This window comes from Anomaloglossus baeobatrachus, chromosome 3 (assembly GCF_048569485.1).
Source record: "Anomaloglossus baeobatrachus isolate aAnoBae1 chromosome 3, aAnoBae1.hap1, whole genome shotgun sequence".
Classification (NCBI taxonomy): Eukaryota; Metazoa; Chordata; class Amphibia; order Anura; family Aromobatidae; genus Anomaloglossus; species Anomaloglossus baeobatrachus.
The window spans coordinates 361447794-361466892 of NC_134355.1; the positions used below are offsets into that span (position 1 = coordinate 361447794).

Genomic DNA, 19099 nt, shown 5'->3' on the forward strand with positions numbered 1-19099 from the left:
GAACAACTTCTTCCAGTTGATCTATTGGAAGTGGCATACAGTGATAAACAGTCAACCTTTGTAATCAGAATACATGGGGTACCAGGGACAAAAGACCTAATTCTCATGCCATGCTGTCTTCTGGCTATGTGAACCATGGTAGTAGAAGCAATGGCAGTGGTAGCAGCACTCTAAAGGGTACTTTACACGCTGCGATATCGGTAGCGATATCGGTACCGATATCGCTAGCGAGCGTACCCGCCCCGTCGGTTGTGCGTCACGGGCAAATCGCTACCCGTGGCGCACAACATCGCTAACACCCGTCACACGAACTTACCTTCCCTGCGACGTTGCTCTGGCCGGCGATCCGCCTCCTTTCTAAGGGGGATGGTTCGTGCGGCGTCAAAGCAACGTCACACTGCAGCCGTCCAATAGCAGAGGAGGGGCGGAGATGAGCGGCCGGAACATGCCGCCCACCTCCTTCCTTCCTTCCTCATTGCCGGTGGACGCAGGTAAGGAGATGTTCATCGTTCCTGCGGTGTCACACATAACGATGTGTGCTGCCGCAGGAACGACGAACAACATCGTACGTGCAGCAGCAATGATATTTGGAAAAGGAGCGACGTGTCAACGAGCAACGTTTTTTCACATTTTTGCGCTTGTTGATTGACGCTCCTTGGTGTCACACGCTGCGATGTCGCTAACGGCGCCGGATGTGCGTCACTAACGACGTGACCCGTCAATATATCATTAGCGATGTCGCAGCGTGTAAAGCACCCTTTAGCCAGGGCAAATTTCAAGATTAGAATTAGGCGGTGATTCAAAGAGCCCAAGCCATTTCCCACCAAGAGGCAAGTCAGGGATAACGATGACTATTCTACGGTGGACAAAATCTGGGAAGTAGTGAAGAGTGGAAGTAGTGAAGAGTGTCGTCCTCCTCGCATGAGAGGAAGAGGGTGGTGGCCTTGGCGATAAACAGAGTGCTGTTAAAAGATCCTCTATGACACAAAACTCCTTGTTCTGCAGTCAGCTCTGGAGAAGGTGATGTTAAAACTGTTGCAGGAGACTCAATACTGCCTGAATGCTGGGGATTTTTGGGAAGATACCTAGCCGCCAATACTAATCTTCTAAGAAGCCATCACTACCAGGTTTGGGCACAAAATGGTAACATTTTTTTCAACAAAATTTATCACGTTTTGTGTAGCAATTTTGCTTTTTAATATTTAGTTAAAATGTTAATGTGCCGGCATGTGGAGTTACTCTCCAGAGTAGCACTCTGAGTAGGATTGGGCCCTTCAAGGCAAGGTAAAACAATTTCCAATTATAAAAAAAAAGTTGAGAATTGTCTAAATGTAATTTTCTTTTGCAAAATCATCCTTTTTTCAAAACTGTTAATTGTTTGGGGCAGGTGAATTAGCACATTACCAGGACAATATGTGTTCTCTGCTTGGTGATCTTTTGCACAGCGGACAGCTGCCGATCACATGGGTAACCAAGAGACAATTGACCGCTCCCTGAGGAGTCAACACTCCCCTGAGTGTGCCAGAACTACACTTTGAATAAATAACCAAGGCAGCATTAGCACCAATTACAGCATACATGACATGATGGACCAGATGTTTTATCTGCCGATGCACATCACCAAACAAGAGTCACACCACCAGAACAGCAAGCTTCAGTCAAACCTGCATTGTGTTTTTCTCCAGCATACAGTACAGACAAAAAGTTTGGACACACCTCCTCATTCAAAGAGTTTTCTTTATTTTCATGACTCTAAAAATGGTAGATTCACATTGAAGGCATTAAAACTATGAATTAAAACATGTGGAATGAAATACTTAAAAAAGTGTGAAACAACTGAAAATATGTCTTATATTCTAGGTTCTTCAAAGTAGCCACCTTTTGCTTTGATTACTGCTTTGCACACTCTTGGCATTCTCTTGATGAGCTTCAAGAGGTAGTCACTGGAAATGGTTTTCCAACAGCCTTGAAGGAGTTCCCAGAGATGCTTAGCACTTGTTGGCCCTTTTGCCTTCACTCTGCGGTCCAGCTCACCCCAAACCATCTCGATTGGGTTCAGGTCTGGTGAATGTGGAGACCAGGTCATCTGGTGTAGCACCCCATCACTCTCCTTCTTTGTCAAATAGCCCTTACACAGCCTGGAGGTGTGTTTGGGGTCAATGTCCTGTTGAAAAATAAATGATGGTCCAACTAAACACAATACGGATGGAATAGCACACAGCTGCAAGATGCTGTGGTAGGCATGCTGGTTTAGTATGCCTTCAATTTTGAATACATCTCCAACAGTGTCAGCAGCAAAGCACCCCCACACCATCACACCTCCTCCTCCATGCTTCACGGTGGGAACCAGGCATGTAGAGTCCATCCGTTCACCTTTTCTACAAAGACACGGTGGTTGGATCCAAAGATCTCAAATTTGGACTCATCAGACCAAAGCACAGATTTCCACTGGTCTAATGTCCATTCCTTGTGTTCTTTAGCCCAAACAAGTCTCTTCTGCTTTTTGTCTGTCCTTAGCAGTGGTTTCCTAGTAGCTATTTTACCATGAAGGCCTGCTGCACAAAGTCTCCTCTTAATAGTTTTTCTAGAGATGAGAAGATGTGTCCAAACTTTTGGTCTGTACTGTATATCCTGTGTGTTGGTGCCATGGACCTCTGGCTCAGCAGATTGGACCAGTGGAATACAGTGACACAGTAAGCTTTGGGCATGTTGTCATGTCCAGCCACCAGTGCACTGTCAGACAGGAGATTCAGCATGGCTTTGTCACACTGAAGTGAACCAGGTTATCCTCCACCAGCATGGAAAACCTTTTTTTGTCATAATGAATTAAGCATGGATTAATGCTGACTACCATTTTCCTTCCCGAGTGACTGTTGTCTGTCTTCTCTAAAGTTCGGCTGCCGCCACTGCCAATGCTAACTGACTAACATCTTATTGCTTGCCCTGTACTAACTCTCTACAGTGTAGCTTTTGCCACAGCCACTGTTTAGCCACACCAGCTACATATCCCATAACTGCCTGCCCACTGTGTTTAATAGAACTAGACTGTATTGCTGCTGCAGAGACTACCCTCACTGGCCCTACTTTGCCGGACATCTTGCCGACCACGTCCTAATTCTATGCTATGCCGCTTTTGCAGCTGCCACTGCACATCCTGCCGGCCCCACAGCTCCAGACTGCACACTGTTTTTATAGTGATATACTCTACTGCTAAAGAGAAATGCACTTTCTAAATAGTATACCGTATATACATCAAACAGCACACAAAATAAGGCTACATTTTTAGAAGGCTTGCTGGGAATAAGCCATTACTTATTCACTTTGAAAACAGCTAGCCTGTTCCTTTTCCCTTAAAAAGGGATCATTTTTGGAAGCCTTTTTAAGCATCCTTTATAACTGTTTACTCATTTTGAGAATAGAAAACCTGTTGCAGATTTAACACTGCCAAGTACACTTGTGTTTGTTCCCTAAATAAAGCGATGATTTTTGCATGTCTTGTGAAAAAGCTTTCACTTGTTTATTTACCGTAATGAAAAAAATCTCTTGAAACTCCCTAAAGAGGGATCATTTTTGCACTCCCTCGTGTAAAAAAAATAAAAACAAACACAGTTTGCCCCACTTGTGTATAAAAACCAGCAAAGAAAGTGTGAGCACCAAAAAGACAATTTTTGGACTGTTTGTACAAGTGATGTAGCCCAACAAATATTATACTACAGTACTAATGAAAATAACCTGTTATTTAACACTGGTCATATGGCAGACACAGAGGTGGACATTTATACTGTGTGTGGAGTGAGGCGGCATTAAGAGGACATTAAAACTAGTATATTTTATTTTTTATGAATCGGCACTACTACTGCCACCAATTTGTCACAAACACCAACACGTGTCTCAGATGGTACTATAAAGGGGACTCCGTTTTCCACACTGATTCGTCCACTCTCCTATCACAATACTGCTGAAGATCATCTATGTGCACCCCACAACCAGTTTTCAGATCCACACAACACTTTTCACTGCCAACACTAACTGTTTTGATAGGTTAGCGAGATGCCTGCAGTGGGTCAAACGCTAGCACATGCGCCACCCAGCTTTCCAAAGCACCTGATAGGTACTCTTCACGCACTCTGGTATACACAGGTTAACACAACCAAGCTATTGTCACCCTCCTCAGGGTTTGTGGTTATGTTTAAAGTGGCTAGGAACAAATGTCACCATTCTTTTGCTAAGTGATCAGGGTATGCTGTCAGTTGGGTGAGTGACAGCTCAGTAGTCCAATCTCATACTGGAAGGTGGTGGGTTTCTGCAGGGGTTCCCTGTTCCTGGTAATTGTCCAGCTATTTAGCTGAGCAGTTTATCACAGAGCACTGCCAGTCTTAATCTTCTATTCAGTGCTGCGTGTTGGCCTCAGTTATTTGTGCTCTGTGGATTGATCTTTTGCTTCCAGACCTCTGACTTTCTTTGACCTCCCTTTTCTCTTGTCCCTCTCCTCTGATCTGCTGCCTTCCAGGTATTCTGACCCTGGACCGTGACCTGACTACACCTCTGCCCATTCCCTTTCTTTGAGGGAATTTTGAGGTACTCTCCTAGTACCTGACCCCGCAATGTTTGACTATCCCATCTGTTTACTTGTCTTTGTAGTGACTAGTATCGCAACAAACGTATTACAGTTTAGATTTAATATACTAAACAGTATATTCCTTATAAAGGTTACAAAAGATTAAATAATAAAAAGCCATACATGTAAGCAAAAACATTATAAAACAAAAGGAATAAAATACAGATGCATCTTACAAACTGGATCCGTGAGGGCTTCTGACAGAGGAGAACATTTCGGGAAACATGGAAAGATCTGCGATACATGTGGTTTCTCCTTGGCTCCGACACTGATATTCAGTAGAGGGGATGTTATATAGCTATATAGCTTCTCATATGACCCCTCACACCTCCCTCAGCTGAGGTAAGATGGGCACGGCTAATTGGATTGAAGTCTAATCCAGTTTTAGCCCTCTTTTCTGCTGTGGGCAATATTTTTCTCCAGGAATGTCCTAAAGAGACGTCATCTTACCAAACATCCTTCAGGTAAAATATATCTTTGTACCGTGTTAGCCAGTAGAGATAAAAAATTGTTTAATAGACTGAGAGTCCTCAGTAATTGATACCTTTAATGGCTAACTGAAAAGATGGTAATAATAGCAAGCTTTCGAGACTACTCAGGTCTCTTCATCAGGCTCAGTATAACACAAAATCTAAAGAGTCACATATTTATACACAACAGGACATAGAATGGGGCAGTAAATAAAACAAGTTATGTGAAGCAGAACTATCACTATGGCAAGAGGACAAACTGTTGTGGCCATAAATATTGGAGCAGTTCATAGATAAGCAGTGTGAAAGTTTTATTGTCCTCTGATTGGGGTCTGGTCCAGAGCTGGGATGCCCCCAGATGCTCTGAGGAACACATTTCTTAATTGATGTAAAAAGACATAAATCCATGTGACACATTCATTCCTGCTCTGAATGTGTCAAAGGTCATCATAAATTTGTATTCCCAAAGTCTCCATAGTCATCCTTCAAGCATTCTTGGCATACCACACGTGAATATGATATATCATATCCATAATTCAGGGAAATACTGTGCTCCTGTAAGTTGCAAGCTACCAACACACTTTCAATTTTACCCACAGATGTGAATATGCTACCTGATCATGAATATATCCATGGATTCTGTGAAACTAGATATATAATTAAAAAAAAAATTTAAATATTATTTTACCTTGTCCTGATTCTACAGTACAGACATAATGCCTGCTTAATATGAAAGCATTAATGCCCCTGTGTTTAACACCAATGTCCCAATGGAGGCTTACAGGGACACATCTGCTGGCCCAAATGGTTATCCCACATTGGCAGCAACCTGTTCATTGCTCTGAATATATAGTCCATGTCTGCTCATCAGATAACCTGATTCAATTCCCTGCTCACCACGATGGGAGCAGGCAGTGATCAAATGCCCCCAGCCCTGGATTTGTATAACTTATAACCCCACTTATGACATACTGTTACTGTGGAATAAAAACATGGCGCTAGTACTCTATGGCACCACGGCGGAGATTTATTAAAAATTAGCTCCGTTCTCAAGTTCACATGAATTTTTAAATTTATAGTTTACAATTCATTGCTTAGGTTACCAGTCACCTCTGCAGTGGCTGGTTTTCTATGCAAAATAAGCATGCTTGTAAGCTGTTGGCTATACAGCTTCCAAGCACTGCACTGAAGCTAGCCCAATCAATAGATTCAGAGCCCCTGTGCTTTTCCGATGCTGCAAAAGTCACACTGACTCAGCTGGCAGTATTGGTGAGAGCGCTGTTCATGCTGCTTCTCAAACATGCATTATTATATCTAACTATAAGAAATACCAAACTATGTCAACATGTAACAAACTATGCAGTCACACACAGTCTTGAAAGCAATGTTCCTAGTAAAGACTCTTTCACTCATCCATTTTTTATAAGTACTGTACATGTGCTGTCCATTAATTAACGGATACCTCACTGACCAATTATGATCAATGAACTTCGTTAAAGATGAACCTGACACAAAAATGAATTCATCACAACAGGGGGGGGGGGATTGAACTTTTTCATGTAGGAGAAACAGGCCTTAGGAAACATTCACACATCAGTATTTTTGATCAGTATGTGTATGTCAGAACTAGGAGTGTCTCCAAAACACAGAACAAGTGTCAATCTTACAATTACAGTTTTTCTCTGTAAGTTCCACTCCTGGCTTTGGTTTACAGACACTGATGCAAAAATACTGATGCAAAAATACTGATGCAAAAATACTGATCTGTGAATGAGGCCAGAAGCACAGTCATTTAGCTCATATTATACAACTATGCTCTGATTATTCCAACTGAGCTAATAGGAAATTACAACAGATGCAACAGTACTTTGCCAAAGCTCAGCATTTCTTTTGGAAACTATTGAGAATCTCAACGCCAAACAGGAAGGGCAGAGTGTACTCTGAGTGCTTTAGAATCACAGGGTTAATCATTCATCTGACAAGATATTTCACCAGTGACATATCATCTATTGTATACCTATATAAAAGGTACTGGCTGCGTAATGCCTCTATAATTCAGGTAATAACAGGATTATTAATTTAGGTTTTATTATAACAAATATCTAACTTAAAACATGAATGCAGTACCATTGCATTACTTTTTTTTTTTAAAGGGGTCTGTGAGTGAAAAATAAACATTTGCATGATAGGATGAAATGCCTGCATTATTTCATTTTCAGTTTTAGATTGATAGAAATATTTTTGTTGACACTTTTTTTTAGTGCAATGGGGCGTGTATATGAAGTCTGAAAGTATAGTACATTGTAAGGGACAAGGCACTAATAACAAATGTACCTTTAGGCTGTGATCACACGAGCGTATAACATAGACAAGGGCTGTCCAATGTTTTATTGGATATCCCTCTGTCTAATCTTATTCTATGGGGTAGTTCCGATTCGGAATGAGAAGAAAAAATAAAAATCGCAGCATACTGTAATTGGCATCATATATCGGATGGTGCACATCCATACAAATCTATGGGTGAGTGTTAGGCTGCTTTCACACCTCCGGTTTTTGCTATGCGGCACAATCCGGCACTTTGCAGGAAAATCGCAACCGTTTTTTTTTGCTGCCGGTTGCGATTTTCCTGCATAGACTTTAATTAGTGCCGCATTGTGCCGCATGGCCTTGCGTTCCATCCGGTTTTTGCCGCATGCGGCAGATTTAGCCGATGCGGCGGCCGGATGGAACGTTGCCTGGCACGTTTTTTCGTGCGGCAAAAAAAACCGCATCGCGCCGCATTCGGCCGATGCGGCGCATTTTTCAATGCATGCCTATGTCGGCCGGATGCGGCGCGATGCGGCAATAACCGCATCCGGCCGCCGCATGCGGTTTTTGCCACTGCGCATGCTCAGTAGCATGCCGCAAGCGGCAAAAACCGGACTGGCCGCAAAGGAAAAACTTATGCAAAGGATGCGGTGTTTTCACCGCATCCGTTGCATAGCTTGCACAGCCGGATTGAGCCGCACAGCTCAAGCCGGATGTGTGAAAGTAGCCTAAGACATCGGACTGCACTCGGATGACAGGTCATATTTGTGTCTGACCTACACCGACAATAGAGAAGATTGAGAAATTAAGTTCACCTGTGATACCTATCACACCAGAGCATACAGACGCTCAACACAACAGAAAAGTAATAACAGTAATGGTATAGAAGGAAGGCCCTGGAGATGGGGAAATAAGGATACCTCTAGCAGCTCATCTGAGCCTGTACTATAAGCTCCCTAACGTCCCTATACAGGTCCTTCCCCCCTTCGCCGTTACATGCCTAAGCCCTTACTTGCCCTGAACTCACCCTGGCTATTGAGAAGGCCAGAAAAAAGCACTAGTCTCACCACTAGGGCTGCTTCTCACTTGCGAGTTTCTCGCAGTAGAGCAATGCGAGAAAATCTTGCATTGCAATCGGACACGTTAGTCAATGATTTAGCTCGCATTTGCGATTTTTTTCTCAGTCCAAATCGGACCGAGAAAAAAATCGCAGCATGCTGCTTTTTTGCGAGTTTCTCGCACCATTTGTCCCAATGACTTCCTATGGAAGGGGATTAAAAGTAGGATCACACACGCGCACCAGCGTTCACATTTGCGAGTGTGGCAGGAACTACGCTCATTAAATATTCAACAGATGAATGTGACATCACATTCCCAAAGGTACAAAGGTAAAATAAATGACACATGTGTAATCAATTTAATGTAGTTAAGATGTTGCAGGAAACACACGCGAGCAAAATCATTAATTTATTCAAAAAAAGGATCGCAGTTGCGTTGCACTCGGACCTAACGTGAACTAAAATCAGACGAGTTTTTTTCAGCCCAGTTGGACCGATTTTACTCGCATAGATGTGTTTCCAGCCCTACAATAACACCAGGTAAGGCAGACAAAACCAGAAGTGGGTAAAAAAATGAAGTGGTGACGTGTTTCTAATATACTTTTCCTCCGATTGCTCCACTCCTGGTTTTGATTGAATAATAAGATAAAAAAGTCACCAAATACTCAATGTGTGTACATGGTCTAAGACATCTTTCCTATGAGCATATTCATTATCTGTATTTCATCAATTTAACACAAATTTAAATACTGTGATAATGTAAGCCAATACGGTTAGTCACATGAACATTTTTTTTCATGTCAGTTTTAACTATTTTCATCAGCTTTACAGATAGAATATGCCTTGAAAGTCTTATGAAGGTGCTTTAAATACAGGTACATTAGTATTACATCTGCATTTGGTTGTTTTTTTTTTTCAATCCGTATTTGCATTTTGTAAAATACATTCTATTGGGCAAAAATGTATCTATTTTAGCCCTAATCAAATTGAAATTAATACAAATAAAAAACAAAAACTGATGAAATACACAAATCATAATTTTCCTGTATTGTGGATCTGTATTACGGATGTAAAAAATATGCTTGTGTGAGGACTAAAATTACGACTTTTATTAGGACCATGTCCCTGAAAGTGCTGTGCTTAGGGTGAACAGTCATTTGACAGACTGCCTTTAAATGTGCCACTTTATGACCTGTCACAAGAATGGGTTGAGCTGCAGTACCAATATAGGTAAAGTAACAAGTGCCAATTTGCACTCAATACAGGCGGTCTATCTGCCCATGTAAAAGACTCCCTAAGGCTACTTTCACACATCAGTTTTTTGGCATCAGGCACGATCCGGTGAAAAAACTGATGTGACGGATCCGGTGAAAAAACGGATTAGTTGCATCAGTTTTTTCCATCAGTTCCTTCAGTTTTTTGACAGATCTGGTGTGATAAAGAGCATGCTCAGTTCAAAAAAACGGTTCCGGCGGGCGGATCCGTTTTTTGCCGCATTACGCCGGGTCCGGCGTCCATAGGCTTCCATTATAAAACACGCCGTGCGGCGCCGGATCCAGCGCAATCCATTTATTTTGCTGGACACAAAAACGTTCACTTTGTTTCAACCGGCCGCCGGACAAGTACATTTTCTGGCAAAAAACGGATGAAACGCAAGGCCATCTCGCACAATCCGGCGCTAATGAAAGTCTATGGGGAAAAAACGGATCCGGCGGCAACAGACATGTTTTTGCCGGATTGTGCCTGATGGCAAAAAACTGATGTGTGAAAGCAGCCTTAGTAATAAGGTATTCCTTGACTATAGCCATTCATTTCTTGTTCGAATAGTAAAGAAAGAGCGATTTGTTTTCTAGTTATATTTTTCATTGTCACATACACGGGACCTAAAAATTGCTCTAAAAAGAATGTTATAGTTAATCACAACACTTGCACTAAGTATTTTGTACAAGGTTTATTTTATATTTTGGCTACAAGCACAGAAAGGAAAAGGAGCTTAGAGTTGAATGTATAGTAAATATGTTTTTTCGAGGAAAAAAAAGTCTTGTGTCCACAAATAAAAATCTGTCCCTCTGGAGTTTAGCTTCATTCAGACATTTTTATCATCACATAATAGCATACTGTATTAAATGACTCAACTCCCTATAGTTCCGGAAATGGAAAATACCGTTTTCCGTAATGTAGCAGTGATACGGTATTTGGGGAGACGTGGAGCAGCATAAATTTGAAACCTGTACAAGTTACCTATACATTCCATATCTGACGTAAATATCAACTTTGAGTTGCATATATGAAACAAGCCCTTATTCACCTTGTAGTCGCAGCACTGTTGGCCACCGTTCTCTGTTGGCCTACGTTTATATTGGCTACAGCATACCCCGCCATACACAGACAGCAAAAGTAAAATCCAGCATCTCTGTTTTACTTTTTTACCCTGTGCAGACTAGAATAAATCTTCTTATCAATATGTGGAAGCTACTGTAGACAGATCTGTTGTTCTTATCACTTGTCTCACACCCATTTATATTAGTGGAGAGCAGATGTGCATGCAATCTGCTCTTTACTGGTTGCAAGAATCAAGATAGTCCTTGTTAGAATTGATTACGCTTCAAGCAAGCTGACTTCTTTGCCATTAAATATAATCTGTTTGCAGATTTTTGCTATGTAATCTGAGGGCAGCATGAGGTAGACACTGAGATACGGATTTCAGTGATGTGTTACTTATTAGGCAATGTGCTGTTGTCCCAAGTGCCTCCTGGTCCAACCCTCACCCCAAGCAATGATTAGCAGCTCACTGTTAATATACAATGTACATAGAGAGCTTGTTGTGCGCAGACTTTGCTTTCTCAGCCCTGCTACATGTAAAAGCTCTGATTGTGTCACAACTGCTGCACCCAGTAATCCAAGTGATACATCATTGAAATCAGAGTCTCTTTCCCTACATTAAACTGCTTTAAGATGAGATAACAAAAACCTGGTGCTAGATTCCCTTTTAGGATATGTGCGCACTAGAAAAGTGATTTTTCGCAGGAAAATTTCTTGAGAAACTTCTGGGAGTTGAAGATTACCGCATCTGCGGTTAAAAACCGCGGGAAAAACGCATGCGTTTTTGCCGCGTTTTTTCCGCAGGTTGGTCCCTGCGGTTTTTTAGAAATAAAGCATGTTGAAAAAGAGAAAAAAAAATGGTCATTTCCTTCTGATATAGATAAATAGAGAAATAATAATAATAATAATTTATTCATTTATATAGCGCTATTAATTCCATAGCACTTTACATACATTGGCAACACTGTCCCCATTGGGGCTCACAATCTATGGTCCCTAACTGTATATAGATAGATAATGGATAGATATATAGATAGATAGAAGGATGGATAGATAGATAATGGATAGATAGATAAATAAATAGATAATGGATAGATAGATAATGGATAGATAGATAGATAGATAGATAGATAGAGGGATAGATAGATAGAAGGATAGATAGATAGATGGATAGATAGATTTAAGGATAAATAGAGGGATAGATAGATAGATAGATGATATATAGGATAGATAGATAGAAGGATAGATAGAGGGATATATAGATAGATAGAGAGATAGATAGAGAGATAGAGATAGATAGCTAGATAGAGGGATAGATAGCTAGCTAGATAGATAGAGGGATAGATAGATAGAGGGATAGATAGATGGATGAATAAATAGATAGAGGGATAGATAGATAGATAGATAGAGGGATATATAGATAGATAGAGGGATAGATAGATAGAGGGATAGATAGAGGACAGATCAATCAATAGATAGCATCCATGTAAGGACACTACAGTTCTCGCGAGCAGTTATGTGTTCACATTACCGACAGTGGGAAATGACCTGTAATTACCTCTGCAGGCTCGTTACGAGGCTGCATTCTGTACAGTGTGTCAGTCGCGGCTGGATGCCAGCGTCGTAGGACCTCTGTGGATTACGCCGGAGCTGTGTGTTTGGTGGAGGGGGGGGGGGTTAATAAAGTGGTAAAAGAGGGGGCTTTTTGTCTTTTATTTAAAATAAAGGATTTTTCGGTGTTTGTGTTTACTCACTTTACTTACAGGTTAATCATGAAAGCTGTCTCATAGACGCTGCCATGCTAAAGCCTGGACTTAGTGGCGGCGATGCGCTGCCAATAACTCTTTATTACCATGATTGCCACCGCATCACGGCAACAGGAAGAGCCGGGAAACTCCGGGACTGCCGCATAATGGATGTGACAGTCCCGGGGCAGCGTCAGGCTGATATTCTTGTCCGCGGGAGGGGGGGACATTAACCCTGTCCCTCCCCCTCCCCAGCCTGAAAATACCGGTCCGCCGCTGTGTGTTTACCACGGCTGGACGGTAAAAATACAGCGGAGCACACGCTTTTTTTTTTATATGTCCGTTTGATTTGTATGTGTATTTTAAATGTCTTTGTCTGGGTGTGTGATCTGTGTGTGTTCTATCTCTGTGATGTGTCTGTGTGTTTACTCTGCTCCGCTTCCTCTTCCTTTCATAATGACATCACTTCCCTGCAAACTGCAGGCAGTGATGAACATTACCGCAGGTAAACCACGGCTATACCGAGGGTATACCACACATCATTTGCTACCTGCGGTATACCCGCGGTATTTCGCAATTACATTACAGTAAATGGAATGAAATACTGCAGGTACCTGCGGAAAAGAAGTGACATGCACATTTTCTCAAGAAATTTTCTTAAGAAATTCTGCAGAAAGAATTTTCTTGAGAAAAAAAAACGCATTGTGCGCACAGCTATTTTTTTTTCCCATAGCTTTTTCGGGGAAATGTCTGCAGAAAGATTACAAACATTTGTCAAGAAATTTCTGCAGCAAAACCGCGGGTAAAACCACAGGTAAAAACGCAGTGTGCGCACAGGGCCTAAAGGTTTTTTCGACTATTTACAAGTTAATCAATGGGCCCAAGGTATTTAAAAAAAAAAACTGTACACTCTTCTCCTCCACACCTATACGTTCCTTGCTAGTCTGCTAACATTATCATTCACCTTGGACGGAATGTGAAGACTGCAGATAATCAACTATGGCTGGTGATTGGCTCCCTCAGTAAAGTGACACTTCTCCTATCTAACAATCCATGAACAACAGACAGCATATAGATGGCATCCGAGAGATGTCTGATTTCTTTATAGGCTTGCATTGACAAGTTGTATTGGTGATATGGATCGAAATCAGACATGTCTCTTTGATTTTGAGGAAACCACTCCACATGGACTTGCGAAAAGCCACATAGGCATAAGTATTAGGTGTATTCATGTTCTTTGGCCTATACTAGGCTTCCATTAAGAGGATACAGAACTGTTGTTGGATACAAAGGCATAAGTATGAGGTGTATTCATGTTCTTTGGCTTATACTAGGCTTCCATTGAGAGGATACAGAACTGTTGTTGGATACAAAGGCATAAGTATGAGGTGTATTCATGTTCTTTGGCCTATACTAGGCTTCCATTGAGAGGATACAGAACTGTTGTTGGATAGAAAGGCATAAGTATGAGGTGTATTCATGTTCTTTGGCCTATACTAGGCTTCCATTGAGAGGATACAGAACTGTTGTTGGATAGAAAGGCATAAGTATGAGGTGTATTCATGTTCTTTGGCCTATACTAGGCTTCCATTGAGAGGATACAGAACTGTCGTTGGATACAAAAGACTTTTCAATGGCATGATATGTCAAGAAAAAAAATACAAAAACGCAGATCGACATTTCAGCAGTTCCATACCTTTGAACCTTTCACGACATCCACCGTACGGTGCATGTTGGAAGCTGGTATATGGAGCAGGAGCAGGCTCACAGGATGAGTCCGCTCCATACCATGGCTGTGTTACAGAATATGCTGCTAACAATCGCGGGTGGAGCGGAGTTCTGCCTGCAATTCTTTACCTGATAAATTCCGCTATCAAACTCTGACAGTGGGGTTTAAGATGTACCAGCATGAGAGCGTTCCATTCTCAGCTACTAATGGCGCACCTGTGATGTGATTGCAAGTTGCCAATGGGTTGCTATGACAGCACAGGGTCGGTGGTCGGGCTTTAAGAGAGACTTTGGTTTCTGCTATGGCATTGCTGTGTTTAGCACAAGCGATCAGATGATCACAGGTTATAGTCCCCTAAGGGGAATATTGAAAGCAGTGAAAATTTAGAAAAAAACTTGAAACCCCCCCCCCCCCGCCCAAAAGGGTGGTCAAATCACCACCCTTTTGCCACATTAAAAATTAAGTTAATAAAAAAAACACAGTCATGGCTGAAAGTGTAGGCACCCTTGAAATTGTTCCAGAAAATGAAGTATTTCTCTCCGAAAATGATTGCAATTACACCTTTTGTCAAATTGATGTTTATTTCCTTCGTGTAAATTGGACCAACACGAAAAAAATAAGAAAAAAAAAAAAGGTTGATTGGACATAATTTGACACAAAAACCCCAACATGGGCCAGATAACATAGTTGACACCTTTCCAAAATTGTGGGTAAAAACTTCATTTCACGCATGTTATAATCGCTCAAACTCAGCTGTGGCAAGTAACAGTAGTGGGAAATATAAAAATCACACCTGAAACCAGATAAAAAGGGGAGAAGCTGTCTCAATTTTTGCATTGTGTGTCTATGTGCCACACTTTGTGGAAGGCATAATGAAATCTGCAAGCCAAAATCCTTTGGTAATCTTCAATGTAGTGCCCAGGGTCAAAAAGCTGGAATTGCCAGCAGGACAATGACCCCAAACATACTCCAAGAAACACCCAGAAGTGGATGGAAACAAAGCACTGGAGAGTTCTGAAGTGGCCAGAAAAGAGTCCAGATCTAAATCCCATTGAACAACTGTGGATAAATCTTATAATTGCTGATGGGAGAAGGCGCCCAGCAAATATGAGAGACGTGGAGTAGTTTACAAAAGAAGAGTGGCCCAAAATTTCAGCTGAGAGGTGTAAGACTGCTTTCACAAATCCGGCTTGAGCTCTGCGGCTCAATCCGGCTGTGCAAGCTATGCAACGGATGCGGTGAAAACACCGCATCCTTTGCATAAGTTTTTCCCATGCGGCCCGTCGGTTTTTTGCCGCTTGCGGCATGCTACTGAGCATGCGCAGTGGCAAAAACCGCATGCGGCGGCCGGATGCGGTTTTTGCCGCATCGCATCCGGCCGCCATAGGCATGCATTGAAAAATGCGCCACATCGGCCAAATGCGGCACGATGCGGTTTTTTATGCCGCACGAAAAAACGTGCCAGGCAACGTTCCATCCGGCTGCCGCATCGGCTAAATCTGCCGCATGCGGCAAAAACCGGATGGAACGCAAGGCCTTGCGGCACAATGCGGCACTAATTAAAGTCTATGCAGAAAAAACGCAACCGGCAGCAAAAAAAAAACGGTTGCGATTTTCCTGCAAAGTGCCGCATTGCAGAAACCGGAGGTGTGAAAGCAGCCTAAGAAGCTTATGGATGGTTATAGGAAGTGATTGACTACAGTTATTTATTTTAAAATTTGTGCAACCAAATGTTAAGTTGAGGGTGCCAACAATTTTGTCCGGACCATTTTTGGAGTTGTGTGAAATTATATCCAATTTGTCTTTTTTTCCTCTGTTTCTTTTTGCGTTGTTCCAATACGCATAAAGGAAATAAACATGTACATAAACATGTGTAAATGTGTAATTGCCATAATTTTCTGGGAGAAATACTTTTGGCCAGACATTCAGCAAAGTTCGGTTTATCAAAATAGAATATAATAAACCTGATCAGCAAACACTGTACACAAAAAAATTAAAGAATGCCAAAATTACATTTATTGGTCGCTGCTAGAGTTGAGCGACTGCCTAACTATTTATACTCGCTATACTAATAACGAGTACTATCTAATACTCATGTGTTCATTCCGAATATCGTGTGCAATGCAAGTCAATGGGGAAAAACTCGCAATGTAATCAGTAACCCAAATGCTGCACTATTCGTGCGAGTAGCAAATAGTGTGCAATTCTGGTTACTTGTTACTTTGCGAGTTTTTCCCCATTGACTTGCATTGCACATGCTATTCAGAACGAATACGTGAGTATTAGACAGTACACGTTATGAGTATAGTGAGTAAGAATAGTTAGCTACTCGCTCAACTCTAATCGCTGCAATACCACAAGAAAATGCTGTAATAAGCAACCAAAACTTCATATATATCCCAAAATGGTATCAATAAAAATGTGGTCTTACCTCGAAAAAAGTAAGGACACGGCTGCAGCCACCTGAAAATAAAAACATTGCAAGATTTGGAAATTAGCAACACAACCCAAAAACATTTTTTTTTTTAACTGGACACTTTTGGTATCGCCGTAATTGTACTTATGAGAAGAATCATATTGTAAGATCATTTTTAGCAAAAAATGTACAAAGTAAAAACAATTTCCAAAGAAAGTCAGAATTCAGGGGTGTTTTTTTACAATTTCTCCACATTTGGAATGTTCCCCCTTTTTACAGTAAGCCATGTGGAAAATGAATGGTGTCACTAAAAAGTACAACTCGTCCTGCAAAAAACAATCCGTCATACGTCTATATGGACAGAAAAATAAAAGGTATAGCTCAGGGAGGAGGAAAAAATGAAAAGTGGTTGCGTCACAAAGGGACCAATTCTAGCCTGTGTGTCAGCACACATGAGCGATTATTTTCTCAGCCCTAATCGGACCGAGAAAACGATTGTAATGCGAGACTCTTTTCTCTCGCACCCATTCAAGTGAATGGGGCGAGAGAAAAATCGCACTGCACTCGCGGTACACTGGTATACCGCGCGTGCAGAGCGAGAATCGCAATAGCCGGCAACGGAGAAGAGAGGGAGAGAAATCCCTCCCTCCCCTCCTCCGTGCCGGCCCGCCCCTCCGCAGCACTGGCCCACCCCTCCTGAGAGCCGGCCCGCCCCCTGCAGCTGAGGTCCGCTCGCACATTCGGACCGCAGTCGCAGGGATACTAGCATGACACTCAGCTCTGCTGTGCTGCCAGCGCGAGCCGAGTGTCATGCAAGCATCGCAGTAGTGCCCCGTCCTAAGACAGGGAGCAGATGGCTTAGGGTATGTGCCCTCGATCAGGACTCACTGCGTCATGGACGCAGCAGTTCTGACCTGCTGGGCCATGCATCTCCTCCACAGGAGAACGCTGGAGACCGCTGCTGCTCGTACCCACAATCAGGGTTGCGCTGTGGTCTACTCCCGATTCCGCAGCAAACAATTGACATGATGCAGTCTGGAAAACCGCACCGCAGATCAGTGTTTGCTGTGGAAAAAAACAAGCACAGTTGGCACGGGATTTCTAGAAATCCATCCACTGTGCTTGTACTGTACAATGCAGCATTTTGGACGCAGCTGAAGCATGGGGAGTCCAAAACACTGCAAACACTGATTGTGGGCAGTTGTGGAGACACGGGGCTCAGTGGGTGCTCTTGTCCGCTGGCCCGGCTGCCTTTAGAAAGACTGCATGGCCCAGGACTCATCCCAACTGAACGCCAAATGGAATAATGCCAGATGTAGAAAGCTGTCTGAGGTCTGCAAAGTCTGTAGCAGGTGACTGAACTGTCCCAACCTGAGTGTCCTCCTTAGGTAGTCCTGGTATGATGATATAATCCTGGCAGCCGGAGTCGAAATCCCTAGACTGTGGATATGGTCTCCAACTGGAACCGGAATCCCTAGATTGAAGCCACAAAGTATCCTGATCCTCTAGTCAGCTCCTAAGAGCTTAGACTGGATCAATCAGCATCCATCAACAACCTGGTGGCTTAAAGAAATCCCTTTTATAGCCACAGCCTTCCACTTGGATACACTGTGTCCCTATCGATTGGTTGGACAAGATCGCCTCTCCCATTGGATGAATCTCAAGCTGCATGGACAATGTTCATCCAAATGATGTCTACAGAAAGACTGAGGGTATACATGTAGTCTGGAATGCAGAGACTAGACAATGACTACTAAGGTAATTACATTAGCAATACACAACTACAATACAATGATTACTGGAAGAGTCTGGAGAAACAATAGCTAAGCAAACATGACTTAGCACACATAAGAACAATACGTCTGGCTGAATGTTAAGAAACTTTAACCCATGAGAGCCTAAAGGGTGCTTTACACATGACGATCTATCGTGCGATAGATCGGCAGGGTCACGTTTTTTGTGACGCACATCCAACATCGCTTGCGACGTCGGGCTGTGTGACACCTCCAAGCGATGCAGTATCGCTCACAAATCGTGTGTCGTGTACTCGTTGCTCGGTTTCATAATCTCGTTTAATTAAAATGGCGCCGGTTACTCATCGTTCCCGGGGTAGCACACGCCGCTCCGTGTGACACCCCGGGAACGATGAACAGCAGCTTACCTGCGTCCCGCGGCACCCGCCGGCAATGTGGAAGGAAGGAGGTGGGCGGGATGTTTACGTCCCGCTCATCTCCGCTCCTCCGCTTCTATTGGCCGGCGGCTGTGTGACGTCGCTGTGACGCCGAACGTCCCTCCCCCTTCAGGAAGAGGATGTTCGCCGCCCACAGCGAGGTCGTTCGGGAGGTAAGTGCGTGTGACGGGGGTAAACGACTTTGTGCGCCGCCCTTAGACTGCATTCACACACATACAGTGCCTTGAAAAAGTATTCGCCCCC

General features: G+C 42.8%; 1 protein-coding gene across 5 annotated transcripts in view; it reads right to left on the reverse strand.

The window, feature by feature from the left end:
- Positions 1–19099, reverse strand: part of ANKRD6 (ankyrin repeat domain 6) — a 296026-nt gene that overhangs the window by 194214 nt on the left and 82713 nt on the right. For 4 of the 5 annotated variants that reach the window (XM_075340131.1, XM_075340134.1, XM_075340135.1 and 1 more), the window contains exon 2: positions 16681–16712. The exons of the other annotated variant lie outside the window; for it this stretch is intronic. The gene's annotated coding sequence lies outside the window, so the exon portion shown is untranslated. The remainder of the gene's footprint in view (positions 1–16680; positions 16713–19099) is intronic. 5 annotated transcript variants of the gene reach the window in all.